Source organism: Protopterus annectens, chromosome 1.part1 (assembly GCF_019279795.1).
Source record: "Protopterus annectens isolate FY-2018-M chromosome 1.part1, PAN1.0, whole genome shotgun sequence".
Taxonomy (NCBI): Eukaryota; Metazoa; Chordata; order Ceratodontiformes; family Protopteridae; genus Protopterus; species Protopterus annectens.
Genome location: NC_056726.1, coordinates 1,854,596,216 through 1,854,617,315, shown reverse-complemented (window position 1 = coordinate 1,854,617,315; position 21,100 = coordinate 1,854,596,216). Strand labels below are relative to the sequence as shown.

Here is a 21,100-nt window from a genome sequence, read left to right as displayed (position 1 = left end):
AAGCACCCGGACCTAAAAGGCAGCAGCTTTGCCTGCAGGTCCGGGTTGGTTACATCATTGAATTGCCATGGAAAAGCCGGAAGTAATTGCGGCTTTTCCATGGCAATTCAGTGCGACTGAAAAGTCCCACTACTTTGCACAGCAGGCAACGGGATGAGGCAGCTCAACCCATGAGTGTCCCGCTGACAACAGGATGGGTGGCAACCTTATTCCCTTCATGACCTCCACACCACAACCTGACTCCTTCCTGTCCATAGAAACATGGCTCAGCAACTCCCAACTCCCAACTCATACTAAATCCCAACAAAACAAATCTCCTTCTCTTCTCCCCAACAAAAGTGACCCCTTCCTCCCAAACTTTCACCATCCTACCCAAAAATAAAACCTCCACCACCCCTACATCTCATACCAAACTGCTGGGTGTAGAAATCGACAATTTGAAGTTCAATATACACATAGCACAATCCATTAAGGTCCACAAGAAACTAGGTTTACTTTACAGAAACAAACAATTCCTAACTAGACACTCAAAAGCTACTACTGCTCAGACGCATCTCCTATCTTCCCTCCTAAAAGCTTCCCCAATCCTAACCAAACTCCGAAAATCTGTACTAACCAAACTCGAAGCTTGTTATAATAAAATTGCCAAATTTGCCACTGATGCCCCATACAGAACACATCACTGTACAGCTCTTAAACTAGAATGGCTAGAACTTTCTCAGCTACTATGCTTTAATCAGTTAACCTTTGCTCACAAAATATTGCATCAAACAGACAAAACCCCTGCCCCCCCAAAAATGATTACAACCATGCATCACTTCCAGACCCCTCCGCTCAAATAATAAATTCCTACCAGACACCACAAAAGCAAATAACACAGCTGGAGAATCGCTCTTCTCAAACTACATCCCTAACATGTGGAACAAACTGCCCACCCAAATTACTACCTGCTGCTCTTTAACGCAGTTTAAAAAACTCCTAAAACTACACATGAAAGACTCCTGGCTCTGTTCTTGTAACTGCCCTGGACAGACCTCCAACTGCTCACTCTACATCTCTAAACTAACTTTGTACCTCATTGCCCTCCCAATAAATCCTAACTGAGGCATTTGCCCTCTCATTCTCTCAGGAGTCTCTTTTTCTTCCTAAGCATGACAAATGATTTATATACATATGTACATACTCATACTGTGATGTCTATTGTACACGTTTATCCAAGACATTTTATATTTATCTTTTTGCAACTTTTATGTTTGACACTTTGAGCTTGCTTGCAGACAAGCCTTTTTCTTTTGCAGTGTATATACACTTTATGTTTTTGTGCAAATCTTATATTACCTGTAACTAACTCAAACCTGTAATTTTGCTTAACTGGAGCTTTTCTCCCCGGGCTTCCTCTGAAAAAGGACATGTGTCCACTCGAACGTTCCCGGTAAACAAATGTTAAATACATAAATAAATATCAGTTGGCTAACAATAACTTCCAATACACTCAATTCTTCTATAAATGTACATGGCTTTACTCAACTAATCTCAACTCCCACTCACTTTAACAAACCTACCAAACTCCAGTTCTATCATAGACTGGATACTAGTATCTAAACCTGACCTAGATCACCATCCTAAAACTTTACCTGATGCCATCAGTGACCATTTACCGATTTGTGTTCAAAGATTTCATTCTCACCATTAAAGCCACATAAATTCAAAGGCTGCTGCAACCTCTCCAACTTCCATCCTGACATATTCAATAACATGCTCACTTCTATAAACTGGCCTTTCCTATTTTACCTTCCCCTTAGATGAAGCAGTCCAAAAATGTAACTCAATATTTCTTTATACTCAATTTGCTTGACCCCCTTCTCAGTAAAATAAGAGTGAAATCTCTCTGTTCTCCCTGGCTATCTCAGTCCACACACTGTATTTTGCATAAAAGAGTTAACATTTGGAAACTCTGGACTAAGACTAAATCCTCCTCCCACCTACAAACCTATAAAGAACTTTGTAAGCTCTCTAAAAAGCAAGTTAACATCGACAAGTAAAATGTTTACCTTAAGCCCCAGATTACATGTTTCAGCAATCCCAAAACATTCTGGAACACTATCAGTCATATCCTACACCCAGGCAACCTCACAACCCCTAACCCATGTCCTAATAATACCCCTTTGAAACCGCAACCTTACGCAATTCCTACTTTATTAACACTTATCAGTAAACTTACATCAAACTCATACTCCTTTAACCCCATCGACTCCCTACCCCCTAAACAAAATTATGTCTTCTCTCTGAAACCTGTCTCCCCTCCAGCTATATAAAATGTCTCCTCCGTAAGCTTAAGCCATGCTCGCTTTCTGTTGGCAACCTACCTCCATTCTTCCTTAAGTTTGCAGCAAACTCCATAGCGCATCCCATTTCCATCCTCATAAACTGCTCTATATCCGAATCCACTGTTCCCTCAATCTGAAAACAATTCTTTATTATACCTAGCCACAATTCCACAAAACTATCTAAATATTGTCTTATAGCTATATTGTCCCCTCCCCCTCTTTAAAATACTTGAAAATATGTAGATAAGCAAATCTCCTTCCATTTCTCCCTAAATCACTCTCTCACTTCAAACCCTCCTTCACTACAACATCTCTTAACAACAAGGTCAATAATGTTGAAACTCGCACTAAGCTTCTTGGGACAATTATCGATGATCAACTCAAATTTGACCTCCATGGCTCCATATCCACCACTTTATACAGAAAACTCACCAAAAACTTGGTTTACTCTACAGAAATAAAAAGTTCCCAACAATGACTCTTGTATCTCTCTTGCCTATGCCTATCTTCTCCCTAATCTTCTGTGTAGGTCACAAATCCTAACTCACATTCTAGTCTTCTAGCTGAACTAGAAGCCACTTACAACAAAATAGCCAGGTTTGCAGCTACCTCTTACTCTCAACACCGTCAGTCTCATAAGGCTTTAAAGTGGTTAGAGTTCCCCAATCAACTACTAACGTCCCAACTTTCTATCACTCATTCCATCCTTCATAAGTTCTCCTTCTGCCCAAGCATCTCCTCTCTTATCTCTCTCTACTCCCCAACTAGAACACTCCCTCAGAAGCACTGACCAATAACACTTAGATATATATAAACTTAAAACATCTGCCTAAACCTTTATAGCTACACTCCTGCCCTATCTTGGAATAAGCTTCCCTTGTCCATCAGAAAAATAACACAAACACATGAATTTAAAAAAGCACTCAAAGAATATCTGCTTAACAATGGGATACAACACTAAAAACCGTGCCTGAACTTTCTTCTTCTAACTTCCACACATCTCATTCTACCTAACCTTTCTAACTATAACCTAATTACTCCTCTTCTCACTGCTTCCTTTAAATTCTGGCTCCCATACTTCTCATTTTACTGCTACTGCTCTCTCTACCTCTATCACCTTACACATTCTCTCCGTAAACTTCGGGACTTTCTCTAACTGTTTTTCTTATCTCTACCTTTTTTTCCTTGTTGGCATTTATAAACTGGTTTCTAGTAAAGTTTTTCAACTTCTTTCAGCAAACTCTGCACACTGACAATTAGCATTTTTGTTTGGAAGCAAGTGTATTCTACACTATATTCTCTCTGTACTGGTGTAATTTTCTTACAATTTTTTTATTTTTTATAAAATTACTATGTACGATTGTGGAGCTTTTCTCCCCAGGCCTCTGTTGAAAAAGGGTTGTAGCTCAGTCAGACAAACCCAGTTAACAAATGTTAAATAAATAGATAAAAACGAGCAGACTGACGGACTGTGAGTATACAGAGTATACAGAACACACATGAAGGGCATCAGACTACATGGCTAAAAAAACTGAAGACGGCACTAACAGGCACCCTTCTTATACTCTGAAATCTAGACGTCAGTCTTCAGATGTCTGTGGGCAAAGGATGATGTAAAGTGCATCAGTAGATGTTCAAATAATCACTGCTGCAGTAGCCTTAGCAAAATGGGTTAAATCCTGCCAATGATATAACAAGAGGACTAGCTTCCAAAGCTTCAGAGCACCTTCCATGCATCCAAACTGTCAGGCAGCTCAATGTGAGCTGACTAAAATACAGGTTTGGGTGTGAAGTCCTTCAGAGCTTTCCTGCCAACAGAAAGAAGGAAGCTGAGCATTGAAAGGGCAATTACTGAGAGCTGCTCTTGATTTGGCTGCTTTGCCTGAGAGTTAGTCTGCTGCATCTAAATTCATCCACTGCTAAAAGAATGAAAATAAGTATCATTTTGCACTTCTGCTGATTATTTTTACTGCATTTCATGAAAATGCTATATTAATTGTTACATTTCTCATACTTTAGTAGAGTTTCAAAGCTGAACTGTTTCCACTGCTGCTGTAGTAATTAAATGTATTGTGTTTGCTAGATTTACAGGGCTGTAATATCTAGATTTTGTGGTTTCCCTGCACTTGAGCTCGAAAACCAGCATTTTTAAATTAAGAGGCTTTTCTGACTGCACTCTTGTGGCAGAAGTGTGCTTTAGCAAACCAGTCTGAGCTGGGAGCTGCTGGCTGAAAGCTTATACTGGTTTTACCTGATTAGTCTGTAGGTCTTGCTGTTACAAAAAGTACAGTTTTGTACCTACCATAAATGTAGATGTTCGAAGATCCACATTGCTGCAGTCCTTACACTTGGGTAGTCCGCTGTCCTCGGTCGGCCCGAATATCAAAGTATAAGGCTGACGTCGGTCAAGGCGCATTTGACTGACATCAGGACGTCAGGGTACAAATGCGCATGACCGACGTCATATCCTCAGTCTTTTCTTGCCCCAGATGTCAGAAGACCCTAAAAATAAAGGTCAAAACCAAAAGACAGCAAACAAACAACCAACCATCCTAGCACTAAAAATATGTACAATATATACAATATACATCATATTGACAACCCAACCCACACAACCGCCTCTAACTACAGAGGGAAGGAGGGAGGGTAAATTGGACTGCAGCAATGTGGATCTTCGAACATCTACATTTATGGTAGGTACAAAACTGTACTATGTTCTTCATCTCACATTGCTGCAGTCCTTACACTTGGGTAGAATCCCAAAGCAGAGGTAAGGGAGGATGGCCAAACTATAAGGAAGCAGGAGCTGCCAAAATGCCCTGCAAAACAGCAGTGGCAAAACCAGCCCTGGATTTAGAGTAAAGTGGTAGGTGATAATGCCTAGAGAAAGTATGCACTGAACTCCAAGTAGCTGCTTCCAAAATATCCTTAGTTGCCACCCCCCTTAAAAAAAGCTGTCAAAGTGGCAGTAGCCCTAGTGGAATGAGGCCTAATCCCAGCTGGAATCTCCTTGCCATGATGGGAATAACAGAAAGCAATGCAAAACCCAATCCACTTAGAAATAGTTTGTTTTGACACAGGCTTGCCCTGAGAACTCAAAGCAAAAGAAACAAATAACTGCTGAGACTGCCTGAACCCTATAGTTCTGTCCAAATAATATCGCAACTGCCTGTGTACATCTAAAGTGTGCAAAATCTTTTCCCCTTTATTTTGGGGATTTGCATAAAAAGTAGGCAAATTAATAGTTTGGTTTAAAGCCACACTAGAAACCACTTTAGGCATAAAGGAAGGATTAGTACGTAAAGATACCCTATCCTTATGGAAAATTAAGAAAGGCTCAACCGCCATAAGGGCCTGCAACTCAGAAACCCTTCTTGCAGAGGTAATAGCTAACAAAAAAGCAGTCTTCCATGATAAAAACTTTAATTCAGTAGTAGCTGCAGGCTCAAAAGGTTGTAGAGTGAGTTTCTCCAACACAAAATTGAGATCCCAAGCAGGAGTAGGAGCTCTTCGTGGGGGTCTTATATTCTTTGCCCCTCTAAGAAATTGCTTGAATAAAGGATGAGAAAACAATGGTGGGTCACAATCATAGTGAGCGAAATTGCTGCAGCATGAACCTTAATAGAAGAGAAGGACAAACCTTTGTCCAGTAACTCAGTAAGATATTGAAGAGCCACACTTAAATTAGGCTCAGAAACATCAAAATCCTTTGCTGCACTCCAAATTAAAAATCTCTTCCATTTATCTGCGTACACTCTCCTTGTACTAGGCCTTCTAGCTTCCAAAATAACATTCAAAACTTGCTGTGGAAGTGGAGGCCCACTATGGTTCAAAACAGAATATGCCAGGCTGTTAGGTGCAGAGAGTGAAGCTTGACATTGAGCAAATGACTGTCCTCCTGAGACAACAGGTGTGGAATCAAGGCAAAGGCCATGGAGGCTTCCATACCAGGCTTCTCAGTAATGGGTACCAATGCTGTCGAGGCCAATCTGGAGCTATCAAAATCATCCTTGGCTTGTCTTGTCTGGCCTTTAGTAGTACCTTTGGGAGGAGAGGCAGAGGCGGAAAGGCATACACATGAAGATTGCTCCAATTGAAAGAAAGAGCATCCACTTTCCAAGCTGTGGGATGAAACCTTTTTTGCAAAACTTTGGCAGCTGGTGGTTTAGTGGAGAAGCGAACAGATCTATGTCTGGAGTTCCCCATGACACTGTCAATTTCTGAAATACATGAGGATCCAATTTCCACTCGTGGGGATCCATAATTTGTCTGCTCAACACATCTGCTAAGGAGTTCTGTGCTCCGGCAGAAACCTTGCCTGAAGATTTAGCTGTAAACTGAGAGCAGTCTCCCACAAAATCATTGCTTGCCTGCATAGAGGATAAGAATGTGTTCTGCCTTGCTTGTTGATGTACCACATGACAGTTGTGTTGTCTGTTAGAATCAACACCTGCCCTGGAAGAAGTAAATCCTTGAAAGCTATTAATGCAAACTGGACTGCTAACATCTCTTTCAAGTTGATATGTAGATGTTGTAGTCTGGCAGGCCACTTGTCTTGTATCCACTTTCCTTTCAGATGAGCTCCCCAAGCTTTGTCTGAGGCATCTGTCGTTAGAATCTGACTCGCCTCTGGCCGGGTCACAGAGAGTCCCTTGTTTAGGTGACATTCCTGAGCCCACCACAACAATTCCTTTTGAATGCAAGGTATTATTTGAATGACAGTGTCCAAATCCTGGCAGTGCTGTGTCCATACATTTTTGAGATACCATTGTGGCTTCCTCATATGCAGTTTGGCATTGGGAAGCACCAGAATACAAGATGCCATGAACCCCAAGGCTTGAAGGACTGTCCTTGCAGTCAGCCTAGACTGATGAGACAACTGATGAAAGTAAAGGGAAAGATTCTTTTGTTTGTCCGGGGTCAAAAAGGCCATCTGGGATGCTGTATACAGTCTCACACCCAGAAAGCACATGTCCTGAGAGGGTACTAGACTGGACTTTATTTCGTTCACAGAATACCCCAGGCATCTTAGCACTGCTATCACATAATCCAAATGATGAAGAAGCTCGTCCTTCCTTGAGCCAGAATCAGGCAATCGTCCAAATAAGGATAGATCTGTATTCCTTTTAACCTGAGGAAAGCTATCACTGGAGCCAGAACTTTCGTGAACACTCTGGGCACAGTAGATAAGCCAAAGGGCAATGCAGAGAACTGATAATGAGAAGTCCCAGCTAAACGCAGATACTTCCTGCAACTTAGTCTGATAGGAACATGAAGATAAGCCTCCTTGAGATCCAAAGTTACCATCCAATGATCTTTGCCCAGCAGAGGTAAAAGCTGCTGTAACGTCAACATTTTGAACTTGGGAATGTCCAGATAAGTGTTGAGGATAGATAAGTCCAAAATTGGTCTCCACGTGCTCCCTTTCTTTGGTACTAGGAACAGGCGAGAATAAAATCCTAGGCCCACTTCTGGCATAGGGACCGGCTGTATGGCCCCTATTTGGAGTAACAGAGAAATTTGCTTGTGAGCCTCTATTCTTTGTTGAGGAGGAACGTCTGGCATGCCTTTGAAAGGAGGCAAGGTATGGAAATAAAACCTGTAACCGTGGTGTATGATATCCAATACCCATCTGTTTTGGGTAATTAAACTCCAATTTTCTTTGAAAAGTGCCAACCTTCCTCCCAAAGGTGCTGCCAGACGAGAAGGCTCTGGCAGCTGAAAAGGTAGGTCATTGGGTCTGTTTACGAAAGGACTGACCCCTGCCCTCACCAAGACTGTGCAGGAGAACTCCCTGTTCTAGGCCTGAAAGAGCCCTGAGCTCTGCCCCTACCACGTCTAGATCGACCCCTAGACTGGGAATCATAAGAAGGATACGTCCATCCCTTAGTAGGCCAATTTCTACTAAACTTTGGAGGCTGAACCTGCAAAAAATCTTTAACAGTCTGCATAGACTTAGCCTTGTCTTCCATTTTCTTTAAAACTGCCTCAACAGGAGAACCAAACAACACATCAGATTGTAAAGGAGCATCTAAAATCCTTGTTTTAACATGGTCAGATAAATTCTGATCCCTCAGCCAGGCGTGCCTGCGAAGAACTGACCCAGTGGCAGCCACCCTAGACGAGGCCTGTACAGCATCAAAACCACATTGCAAAGAATGCTTACCCACCTGTTCAGAAACATGTACTAAATCTTGTAACTCTTTACAATCAATACCTTCCGCCAGAGCATCAACCTTAGACTTCAATTGTGAAAGGAGATAGTTTTGGTATTTCAACATGTGAAACTGACAATTCAAAGCCCTCATAGCTAGAGTGGAAAAAGTATAAACTTTCTTTCCCCATCTATCCAAGGCCCTGGCCTCTTTATCTGTAGGAACCGGATTCTTGACAACAGAAGCCTTAACACCTTTAGGCCCCTGACTAACAGTTTCTGGGTCTGCCCTAGGACTCTTAAAAAGATACTTATGAGCTTCAGGCACCCTGTAATACCTATCCGGTTTAACAGGAGCAGGAGGCAAAGAATCAGGATTAAGAGAAGCCTCTGTAAAACATCTTCCACCACATCCAAAACAGGAGGTATAGCCAAAGGCCTATGCTGGGGTAAAACAAAATTCCTAAGCCTTTTCCTGGAATCAGAGAAGTCCTGACCTTCCCACTTAAAATGCTCCCTCATGGAATGAAGAGTTTCTGAAAAGAAAAATCCTCAGGAGGAGAAGCAGAAGGAGTAGAATCATCCACATCAGAATCAGAATAAGGGAATACTCCTGCAAGTCTTCAGCCAAGACTCTGAAACATCCAAGCCTGCTCAAAACTCCCTTGCTCAGGCTCCACCCTAGGTCTCTTATCAGGAGGGGGCAAAGAACCCCTAATCAAAGTAATCAAATCTTCTGCCATTTTAAGCATATGCTTCTTGGGCACAGTTCCTGAAGAACTAGGGGTGACACCAACTGAAGCTAAACCTGGCCTGCCTCTGGGAGAAGCCTTGGAAACAGAAGGAGAGGGCCTAACCACCCTAGGAAGGGAGGGGAGTATAGTAACCTGAGAAGCCCCATCAGCCTGACCTGCCTCCTGAGAGGCTCCATCCTGCAATAACAAAGTCTCTCCCTGGGATCCCAAAGAAACCTCCGGTGGAACCACCGGCTCCACCGACACCTCTAAAGAACCGGCGTCCGGTACGGACGGTTCTTCTAGCCTAGGCTTAACTGCTTTGTCCTTGCGCTTCTTCGAAGAAGCGGGCGTCGGAGCATCCGACGGCATTTTATAATTGCACCGCTTCCCGAAGACCAACCTGGCACAATCCAACCTTCTCTTTATAGTGCGCTTATTGAATCTAGCACAAGAGCGACACCCAACAACGTCGTGCTCAGGCCCTAAACAAGGAATACACAAAGTATGATAGTCTCTATGCGGTATCTGTTTCCCACAAGAAATACAATTATTCACTTTTTCTGACATCCGGTAAACCACTGAGGCAAGAAACAACTAAAATATTCCCCAACGGCCTACTTAGCCAACTTTGACTCGGTCTGAAACTCCGAAATCGAAAAATTTCAGAACGCCAACCGGCACTTGCAATGCTGCTTCTGCATTGGACCATGCGGCAAAAAAGACTGAGGATATGACGTCGGTCATGCGCATTTGTACCCTGACGTCCTGATGTCAGTCAAATGCGCCTTGACCGACGTCAGCCTTATACTTTGATATTCGGGCCGACCGAGGACAGCGGACTACCCAAGTGTAAGGACTGCAGCAATGTGAGATGAAGAACATCTTGTTTTTCTGATTCCATATAAGCCCGGTGTTTGTGCAGGTTTGTGCTCAATTCCTCAGAGCTATTCCTAGTTTGGCTACTTCACCTGAGAGAATTTGCTGCATCTAACGCCATCCGCTGCTAAAAGAATGAAAATAAGTAGCATTTTGTACTTCTGCTGTTTATTTTTACTGTATTTCATAAGAATCCTGCATTACTTTTTAAATTTCTCAAATTTTAGTAGAGTTTGAAATCTGAACTGTTTCCACTGTTGCTGTAGTACTTAATTATATTCTGTCTGTTAGTTTTACAGGGCTGTAGTATCTAAATTGTGTGATTTCCCTGTACCTGAGCTGTAAAACCAGTATTTTTTACATTAACAGGGTTACGTGATAGGACTCTTGTGACAGAAGTGTGCTGTAGCAAATCTATCGGAGTTGGGGACTGCTGACTGATAGCTTATTCTGTGTTTTTCTGATTGGTTTGGAGGCCTTGCTGTTGTAAAACTTGTATTCCTGATTCTGTATAAGCCCAGTGTTTGCGCTTGGCTATTCTCCACGCAGCAGCGGCTATCAGTGCCCTGTAGAGATGCAAATGCTTTAAATTTAAAATTTCCCTTAGAATAACTATCTCTGCAACCTTCCCTTGTCCCCCTGCTATTGTAGGAGCGTCTGAGTTGTGCACACACAGCAGCATCTCCTTGCTGGATAGCTGCAGATCACACTGAGTACAACACCCATTTGTCTGTATGTTATCATCGCACTCAGTTAAATCTCCCTACTCTTCTCCCTGGTTAAACCCTTATAAAAAAACTCAAACCATGGATAGCACTTTCCTGCTATCTCTGTGGCTAGCTTGGTGGACAAGGGCATCCTAAGGCAATGTAGTAATTATCTTATGTATACTGATAACCACTTAATCCTGAAACAAATCAACAAACAAACACACTATGTCAGAGATGTAGTTACACTATGAAAATTAAGACACAACTCTCACGTACTAACAAATCAAATGACAAACAGGTTGGCAGCACATGCACATCACTTCCCCTCACTAAATAAGGTCGTGACACATAAACCTACATATGTGGAGATACTTACAAGTAACTTACCAAAACATCACAGGCCTCCCGTATGCTGCCCTCACAAACCACATGCAAAGAAAACCAAGCCAACACCAACCACTGCACATAAACATGCACATCAACGTGTTTCCACAAGCAAGCCCCAAAGGCAAAACACCACACATGCAAACATCTTGATCAGAGGAGTCTCCATCGTGAGACACACAGACACGCCCTTCATCAGGATGAATAAAGAGAGGGTTATAGTCACTTGCCTGTCAGGGACCAGGATTGACCAAATCATGCAGGTACTCAGGTCAGTCATCCACAAGTACTATTATGACTCATAGTCTGTGTGAGTGTGAATGACCTGAGACATACTTCTCTGGACAATATTAAGACAGACATGATGGATCTCTCTGAATATGTGTCACAGGCTGGTGTGAGCCTTGTACTGAGCAGCATTTTACTCTCACCAAGAATGATACCACAACACAAACAGAAAATGACTGACTTTAATAACTGTCTTAGCTACCGGTGTTATTCCAAGCAGATCCATTATTTGTCAGCCTGAGATAACATGATCAACAGACTATGCTGCTTTACCATAGAAGGTCTGCACCTGTCACCGCTAGGCTTTTGAATACCAGCCAAGGCATGAGCCACCCCCATAGTGCCTTTTTTAAGCAGTGCCAAAACAACATTCCTTCCAACATAACAATTCTTCTAATTCAAAGATGAAGGTATTACTGTTCAATGCTAGGAGTCTTAACAAGAAACTGCACTCCCTGGCAGCTCTCCTTGGAGAGTGCTGACATCTGCGCAGTTACAGAGATGTGGTTCAAGACTGCAGAAAGCACCACAGCAGTGCAAGGCTACAATGTCTATCACACATTTAGACCACCCCCTGAGAAGGAAAAAAATCAAAAGGAAGTGTTTCCATTTACATAAAACAAAATCACACCTCTAAATTGGTCAAGCAGAATGACTCACTTGAGCTACCATGTCCAGTTGACCACAGGCAAATCCCCCACCATATCATCACTAGCTGCAGGGCTCCAACCATGAAAACTACTCCACATACCTGAAGTTATTAGAATCACTTACCACTCAGTCCAACATATTACTCATGGGAGATAAACTACCCCTCCATAAACTGATAAATATACATGACCAGTAACATGCAGATTCGGAGATCCCTGTATTTGTCAATGCATATGCTCTAGAACAGCTGGTCTGCATTCCCACTAGGGACTCAAATATTCCTGACATACTATTCACAAACATGGGAAAGTGCTGCAACACCTCCCACCTCAGCATACTGCCCTCACAAGACTGGATCAAAAATCGGTCACTTTTCAAATAAATGTAACAGTAAAACCCCCATCAAGCACTAAAACCGTAAAGAATTTTTCCAAGGCAAACTACCCTCTATTAAGTGTTAGCATAGGTAATTCTAAAGCTCCCACTAACTCTGAAAACACAAAGGCCTATGTAGAAGTATAAATGAATGCCCTGTACAACCACTTAAACAACTGCGTAGACACGGCAGTACCTGAACAAACTAAACCCAGGTCTAGCCAGAAAAACAAGTCATCCTGGTGGATCCCTGGCATAAATAGGCTATACAACAGAAGGAAGACATTCCTGTCTAAAAGTAAGTGGGTGCACAACAGAGAAAAAAATCCCTCATTAGTTTCAACCTGCAAAACAGGGAATAAGTCAAGTCTTCAAAAGCTAAATACAAGACAAAAATAGCCTCCCAAGTAAAGGATTTCCACAAAGCATTTTTCAGTGATGACTGAAATCTTAAACTGCCTATACTCAGCCAGAAGAAATAGCAAACTTGCTGGTCGATAAATTCAGCTCAAATTTCACTCCTCGTCACCTCCAGACTCACTCCCCATGAAATACCCTCTACCATTTCTTAGCCTGTTATCACAAAAGAACAGGTCATCACTGCACTCTTTAAAGCTAGAAACACAGCATCAACTGACCAGGGTGCCTATTAAACAGCTTGAAACATGACCTAGCAGACCCACCCAAACTTCTATTTAACCACAGTCTCTAGACTGCACATCTCCAGTTAAGGTACCTAAAGGGAATTAAGACCTTTACATCCAGGCAGTCAACTGAGTAGATTGGATTCGGGGTGTATCAAACATCCGTGATCCTGTGTGAGTGGATCCAGTACCTCTCAAGGCATCTGCAACAACTGGAAAGGCCTCAGAAATACCTCACTAAAAGAATCACAGGCCTAAAGCAGATGCCCTACGCTGACCGCCTTAAAAAACTCCAGCTATACTCTGTCGCATATCGTCTACTCAGAGGCGATCTCTGCTTAACATACAAGGCCATGTCAAACCCAGAGCTGTTGGACATGCTACACTTAAAGAAATCCCAATCCCTCAGAGCTGCAAACTCCAGGGATCTAAACCTTGTCATCACAATAAACAAAACATGCTGGAGGGATAGGTTCCTGACCCAGAGACTCCCCAGACTCTGGAATAGATTGCCCATACATGTCAAGCAGAGTGCCTCTTTGGACCTCTTCAAGAGGAACCTTAACGATTGGATGGGAGAAAGGAAATTCACCCCAGGAATCACGTCAGTCGCCCTGCTAGACAGGGGTCTAGGAAAGTAAATAATGTGGGAAGAAATAGCCAGGGAATTGTTATGGCTAGGCTCGTATAGGCCCTAGGGCTGATAGCCTAGTATTTATTTTATTTTATTTTATTTTATATTTGTTAACCGGGCTAGTCTAGCTGGATACATATCCTTTTTCAGTAGAGGCCCGAGGAGAAAAGCTCCAACATAATGGTAAAACACAAGTTAAAAAAACAAGTTATAAAAAATACAAGTTATAAAAAAGTAGACGTGTTACATTTACAAGATTAGTAAAAAAGTACATTTTACATAGAAGTACTATGAGACAAAGATCGATCGGCTGGTAATACATAGCAGAGATATGTTATATACTAATAGTATATATCGAGTTCAAGAGTCACCCGCTTATATTTGGGGTAAAGAGGATTTTCAAGATGAGTAAATGGGAACAAGAATTAAGGAGATAGGGGACTGGATGGATTTGGTATGAAAGTTTGATATGTTAGGTTCGTCAGGTTCAGGACATGGGCATAGCCATTGTGTCTTGAGATATTCTTTCAGGTTCCTTTTGAACTGGTTGTGAGAGGTTGTATTTCTAAGGTAGTTTGGGAGGGAGTTCCATGGCTTGCCAATGGAGTTGGCAAAGAGGGCATCGCCGCCAGAATTATTAGCTTTAATGGTTAGGATCTGGGTGCTGCTGGATGATCGGAGACTATTTAGGTTAGTGTATGGGATCAGTATGCTACACAGAGAGGGGGTTCTATCTGGTTGATTAATTATTTTACATGCTTCAGTGAGTTGGTTGAGTTTGAGAAGGTTGGGCAGTTCCAACCAGCCAAGTTGCCTCAGGTTATGACAATGGTGGGTGCGATATGGAGAACCTGTTATAAATCTAGCAATGTGGTTATAGGCCAGAGAGAGCATGTTTAGTTCACGTTTATTGAGGAAAGAAAGGACTGGGGAGGCATAGAGGAGGGTAGAGAGGAGATGTGTGCGGGCAATGGTTAGTTTGGCAGTAGGAGTTAAAAAGTTTATTCTGTACATGGATCCAAGTTTTTTGTTAACAGATTTTACGGTTTGGGTAATGTGTATGTCAAATTTGAGCTTATGATCAATAGTTACTCCTAGTAATTTGGTACTGGTGACAGGGGTTATGATAGTCCCATTATTGGATTTAACATGGAAGGCAGTATCAGTATTTGGGAGTTCTTTTCCTAGGGTAGAGAAGACGTTGGGGAAAAATAGTAGTAATTTGGTTTTGGTTGGGTTGAGTAGGAGTTTGAGGTCGGTGAACCATTTTTCTACTAGAGAAAAACAGAGTTGAGTGGTGGTTTGGAGGTTGAGGAGGGAGACATCTGAGCAGATTAAGGTGGAGTTGTCAGCGTATTGGATGCAGGTGGATTGAGGGATAACTGAGTGAAGGTCATTAATGAAGATGGAAAACAGAAGTGGACCCAATATTGAGCCCTGAGGGACACCTATGGTATTGGGAAGCAGGCCTGATAGTCTATTTTGCCACAGGACAGCCTGTTGCCTACCACTTAGGTAAGCTTTGAACCAGGTTAGTGCTGGGGTGTCCAGATGTAGGGTTTCAAGGGTGGACAGAAGGAGCTGGTGGTTGACCATATCGAAAGCTTTTGACAGGTCAAGAAAGAGGGCGGAGGATATAAGTTTGCTATTGCGATTGTTATTAATGGAGTCAAAGGAAAGGAGGGCAGTGGTTGTACTGTGGTGGGGCGAAGCCGTGCTGGGTGTTGGATAGGAGATGATTGCAAGTTAGGTAGTGAAGAAGTTGTTTGTGGATACATCTTTCCATAATTTTCGCTATTGGGGACAGTATAGCTATTGGTCTATAGTTTGATATTTCCGGAGGTACCTCCTTTGTGAAGGGATGATGTAGGAAATCTTCCAAATAGTGGGGATACTAGCTTCAGTAATGGTTCTATTGATAAGGATGGATATAGGGTATGCAATAACATCAGAGCCAATTTGTAAGAATTCTGCTGGGAGGTGATCAGCTGCTAGAGTGGTTGGTTTTAGCTTTTTAAGAGAGTACTTATGTATGATGTGGAGACTGCCTTAAAAGTAAACATGGTAGGGCCCTCAACATGGGGTTGTGTGGCAGATGGGGAGAGGGGGTTAGGTGACTGGCAAGGGTTTGGATTGTCTCTGTGAAGAAGGAGTTAAAGGAATTGGCTATTTCTTCCTGCCCTTTCTCAATGAGTTTCTGGGGTTGGGGTAGTAGTTGTACCTGGGTGCTGGAGGTTGCTAAAACATGCCCAGAATTTCTTTGGGTTGTTCTGGTGTTTCTGATCGAGGTGGCAGAACTATTGTTTTTGTCTAGGGTAATGGCTGTTTTAGTAGTATTTCTTAGATGTTGAAACTTAGTTCGATCTTGGGGGTTTTTGTTGCTCTCCATTTGTCCCAGGCTTGGTCACGGAGTTTAATTTTAGTTTTTGTTTCTCTAGTAAGCCAAGGAGCTATGATTTTGGATCTAATTTGTCTATGTGGGGCATGTGAGTCAAGTATCTTAAGGAATGTGTTGTTAAAGTAGGTCACACTCTCCTGGAGGGGTAGAGTTCTTAATATGGTCCAGTTACAGCATTTTAGTTCAGCAAGAAATTGTTGTGGGATAAATTTCTTTTTGTTTCTAATTAGTCTATATACAGGAGGGTTGGAAGTAGGGCATTTGTGTTTAATAATATAAGTTATAAGGTGGTCACTGAGGTCATTGGGAAGGGTGCCTGTAGTATAGCTGCTTGAGTCTCTATTGGTAAGGATCTAGTCAATGGTACTTTCTTTTTGGAGAGAATTGCCTATTCTGGTAGGGGATAGGATATGTTGGGAAAAACCATATAAGTTAATGGGTTGTGGGGTTGTATGGGTGGAGCAGAGAGACCAGTCAATATTAACGTCCCCAAGTACTATGGTTTCTTGTGGGTAGTTGGTGGCTAACCAGCACAAGGTACCAACCTATGAACCATTCAGAGATGAAGCTTATGGTAATTGCACCTGTCCATTCCCCAAAGAAAGGAGAACCACTGCTGCCTAGGCCAGAAGGGAGTCAGCATGATGAAAAAAAAAAGTTCTAAGTATGTTTCCCACCTTTCCTGTTACTAGAGTAGTCCAGATACAGTTTTGCTGTATCCAGGACTGTTTTGTAAGTTTCCAAGTTCCCCAGACCTTTCTGTGTTAGAAGGAAGCCTTCCAGCTTATCAGTGGAAGCGGTAAGCACTAGGTAGCCTATCTCCCACAAGAGGAGTCGTTCCTGGCTGTGAAATTGTAGTTTATTGGCTGTTTGGGCAGTTTTTCTATCCCTTTCAACTTTCTGGCTTAAAAGTGTGTGTTTGCATGGGTTTGCACTTGTTTAAGCTCCGCGGATCCTGTTTTGGCATCCTGCAGACTACAAGAGCAACAGAAAGGAGAAAGAGAGTAAGTGCCTCCATTTTGATTTTTTTTCTGATTATACTGCATTCTGCACTTAAAGTCGTTTTTTCATTTAACTGCATTTATTTTAACTGTATTTGCTGTAATATTGCTACACGCTCAAATGTGCTAGCTTGGACTGCATTTAAAATATGTTACCGGTGCCAGAAAGTCTGCTCTTCAATTTTTCCCTTAGCTCTTGCTAGATCTCTTCTCTCTTGCACTTTAAATTAGCTTACTTACCTGGTACTTCATCAGGCTTTTTGTAGCAATTATTGTAGCACACAAGTGCTATCAGCACTAGACATCCTATACAGTACTTAGTAATGATGACCATCCCTCCTGGCATGTCTAAAGGTCAGTTTCCTGTGCTTTCTCCTATTAACCTGGTGAACTTGGGCATTCTGAGGCAGTGTAGTGACTGCCTCATGTACACAGACAACCCTCTCCTCTTACCTCCCAACACTCAGACTTGTAAGATATGCACTTATATCTCCAAACTGGAAGTCATGCACTCTCCTGCCAAGACTGGAACAGCTGGTCAAGAGGAGAAGTTCAATACCTGCACCACACCACTTGGAACACATAGTCCTCCAGAACACCCACCATCACAGCCCTCACATAAAAACACAAACCACACACCCACCTTCATGGAGGCTCTCAATAGAAATCTACCCAAACAGCAGAGACCTCCAAGGCAGAAATGCAATTGACCACCACAACACAGCATAAACCACAAGACACATAGCTCACCTACATAGTGTTCCCCTCAACCTAAGCCCCCAAGGCAAATCAGCTTGCCCAATACAATATTCATAGATGACTCAATAGTGAGGCACACTAATGTCCCACTCACTAGGTTGAATACGGAGAAGGTAACAGTCAGCTGTCTATCAGGTGCCAGAATCTGACAGATAACACACGCACTCTGGTCACTCCACAACAAGTACAAGCATAACTCTGTCATTGTCCTGTCATTGTCCATGTGGGTGTGAATTACCTGAGATGCACCTCCCTGGACTACATGAAGAGAGACATGGTGAGCTCTTGGATTATGTGGCCCAGGCAGGTATGACCCTAGCCCTGTGCAGCATCCCACCGTCACCCAGAATGATACTGCAGTGCAATTAGAAAATGATTGGCTTCAACAATTGGCTAAGTTTATGGTGTCATTCTAAGGGGATCCAGTATATGTCTGCTTGGGATGACATGACTGACAGAACTCAATGCTTTGCCAGAGAATGCCTGCATCTATCACACCTGGGTTTCTAGATACTGGCTAAGGCTCTTGCCACCCCTATAGTGCCTTTTTTAGGCGGTGTTCCAAAGACCAAATTACCACCGTAACAGCTATAAATAAATGCAATCTGAGGGTCATGCTGCTCAACGCTAAAAGTCTAAATCTCAATGCACTAGCTTGAAGCACTCCACAAAATGGAGAACATCGATATTTGTGCTGTAACGGAGACCTGGTTTAAAGCAACAGAAAGCACCCCTGCTCTACCAGGATATAACTCATTCCTCACCTTTCGACCTCAGAACATGGACCAAAGCTCCAAAGGCAGTGGTGTCTCCATATTCATAAAGGGTATGCACACCTCCAGACTAGTAGCCCAGCATAACGCATCTGCAATACTCCAGATACAACTAACATTGGATAACATAGCAATTCAGGTCATAGCCTGCTACAGGTCCCCATCCATGTCCCAAGACTCTCACTCCACATTCCTAAGCACTCGGGAAACTATTAAGATCCAACCCAACACTTTCATACTAGGTGACTTCAACTACCCCTCCATCAACTGGGAAAACTGCTAATGCACCAATTCACTGGCCCGACGCTTCCTGGAATTCATCAGTTCCAATGCCCTGGACCAGCTCATTCTTAACCCCACTAGAGGAAGCAACATCTTTGACCTGGTTATTACTAACATGGGCAACCACTGCTCTATACCAATAGTCAATTCCTCCTTGGTTAGATCCGATCACAAACTAATCCCCGTGGAAATCCACATTTCACCCACACCCCCCACAAAGGTATCTACCATGAAAAATCTCTCCAAAGCTGACTTTGGACTCCTAAAAACAGACGTGGCTAACTTCACGGCACCCATGCCAATGGAAAATTGATGCATGACTGCCGAATCATCCACCAATGCACTGTATGAACATGTACATAAATGCATGGAACTAGCCATACCCAACAGAACCAAGACCCTTCTCCTCCAAAAAAAGGAAGCATGACTGCCGAATCATACACCAATGCACTGTATGAACATGTACATAAATGCATGGAACTAGCCATACCCAACAGAACCAAGACGCTCTCCTCCAAAAAAAGGAAGCCAATCTGGTGGTCCTCTGCCATTAATAAACTCTACAACAGAAGGAAGAAACTGTTGCAGAAAAAGGTGTAGTCCCAAAACTGGAAAAAACATTTACACTAAGGAAGGCTTTTCAACCTGAAACCAGTTTGAACCATTAATTATGGGGTAATGAGTTTGACTTTACCCTTATGGTGTACTTCTAATTAAATTTGTATTTATTCTCCAAACTCTTGGGTTTTGTCCATTGGTTTTGGAATATGTTTTGACTTTTGGGCCTGTGCACCTGCCGTACCTGTGAGGGTTGTATGATTGAGCACTTTCTAAAGAGTCAGATTCTTGGACTATAAAACCATCACTTGATACAATCCTGCATTTGCCCACATCAGATTCATCAGAAAGAAAATCTTCATCACTGGGAGTGGAGGAATAAGGAAGAGTGGGAGGTATTTGGCACACAGTACTGAGTCTGCAACAAACTCCTGGCCAGGGGAAGAACATCCTTATCACACAGAGAACCCATCTCTTTTTTATCAAAATGATTAACTTTCTGCTTCTTTCTTTCTAGGAACATTCTTGGAAGAAGAGCAAGTAGGGGAATGCATATTATCCCGAGCAAGAGGTCTGTTTCCCTGTCCACCCTGAGGAAATCCTGTCAGGGCATCTCTCGCACCTAAGATGAATAGTTCTCCCATGCCCACATCGGGCATTAGAACAGTCAAAGAGGATATGTCTGGCCCTTCTTAATACTGGCCAACAAGGCTACAGCAGAGGGACTAGATGAAACCAGTAAGTGTTCTGAGGAACCAGCAATCACCTGTCAGTCAGAAAAGTAGGTTGTGAATCAGTGCACACAAGCACTACACAAACCTTCAAAAAGTCCCACTGCACACAAGCAGTAAACAAAGTCTCAATTCTCCAATACAATTCAGTACACAAGCAGCCCACAACAAAGTCACTGTATAAAACAGAGATACTTTCCCCAAAGTGAATTGCAAGCTAAACATTTTGTCAGGTAAGTTGTCATGAAGTGTATATTAGCATTCAAAGAACACAGCAATACCTGCACTTAAAATAAACTTCCTAGTTGAATAAGTCCAAAAATCACCTTTTGGAAATATAACGACTACTACTATGATGAATGATAACTTTTCTTAAAAAAAATAATAACTGTCAAATAGTGCAAGGGAATAAAGCTTTGTTAAATTTATTGGAGAAAGACCTTAGTTTACTAATAAGAAACATAAGAATCTGAAATGGATATTTTTTTAAAGAACATGTTAATCCTGAAAAGTTTTCTTCCTGGAGTTTTAAAAGTTGTTGGTTAGGGTTTGTTAGGAAATGCTCCTTATTCTTTAAGTGATTAAACAGGAAGCTGACAAACAGTTTTGTTATTTAAGGTATTTACCAACATTACTATCCAAATGTAAGAGGTATGAGTTCATAACTTCTGTTGGCACTTATTTTTGGATTTTTTCCCACCTACCAGCTCAATGCTTGTGCTTTTAAAATTGGTGGGTATTTTAGCTGCCCACCCCTGCTGCAAATTTGACTTTGGAAGCCCCTCCCAGTGCTAATTCTACTAGGCACTGATAGCTCA

At 42.3% G+C, this 21,100-nt stretch overlaps 1 protein-coding gene across 1 annotated transcript in view; it reads right to left on the bottom strand.

Annotated features, from left to right (window-relative positions):
- The window catches only part of KIF6 (kinesin family member 6), a 4,303,753-nt gene that overhangs the window by 3,470,938 nt on the left and 811,715 nt on the right, over positions 1-21,100 (bottom strand). The gene's annotated exons all lie outside the window — the stretch shown is intronic.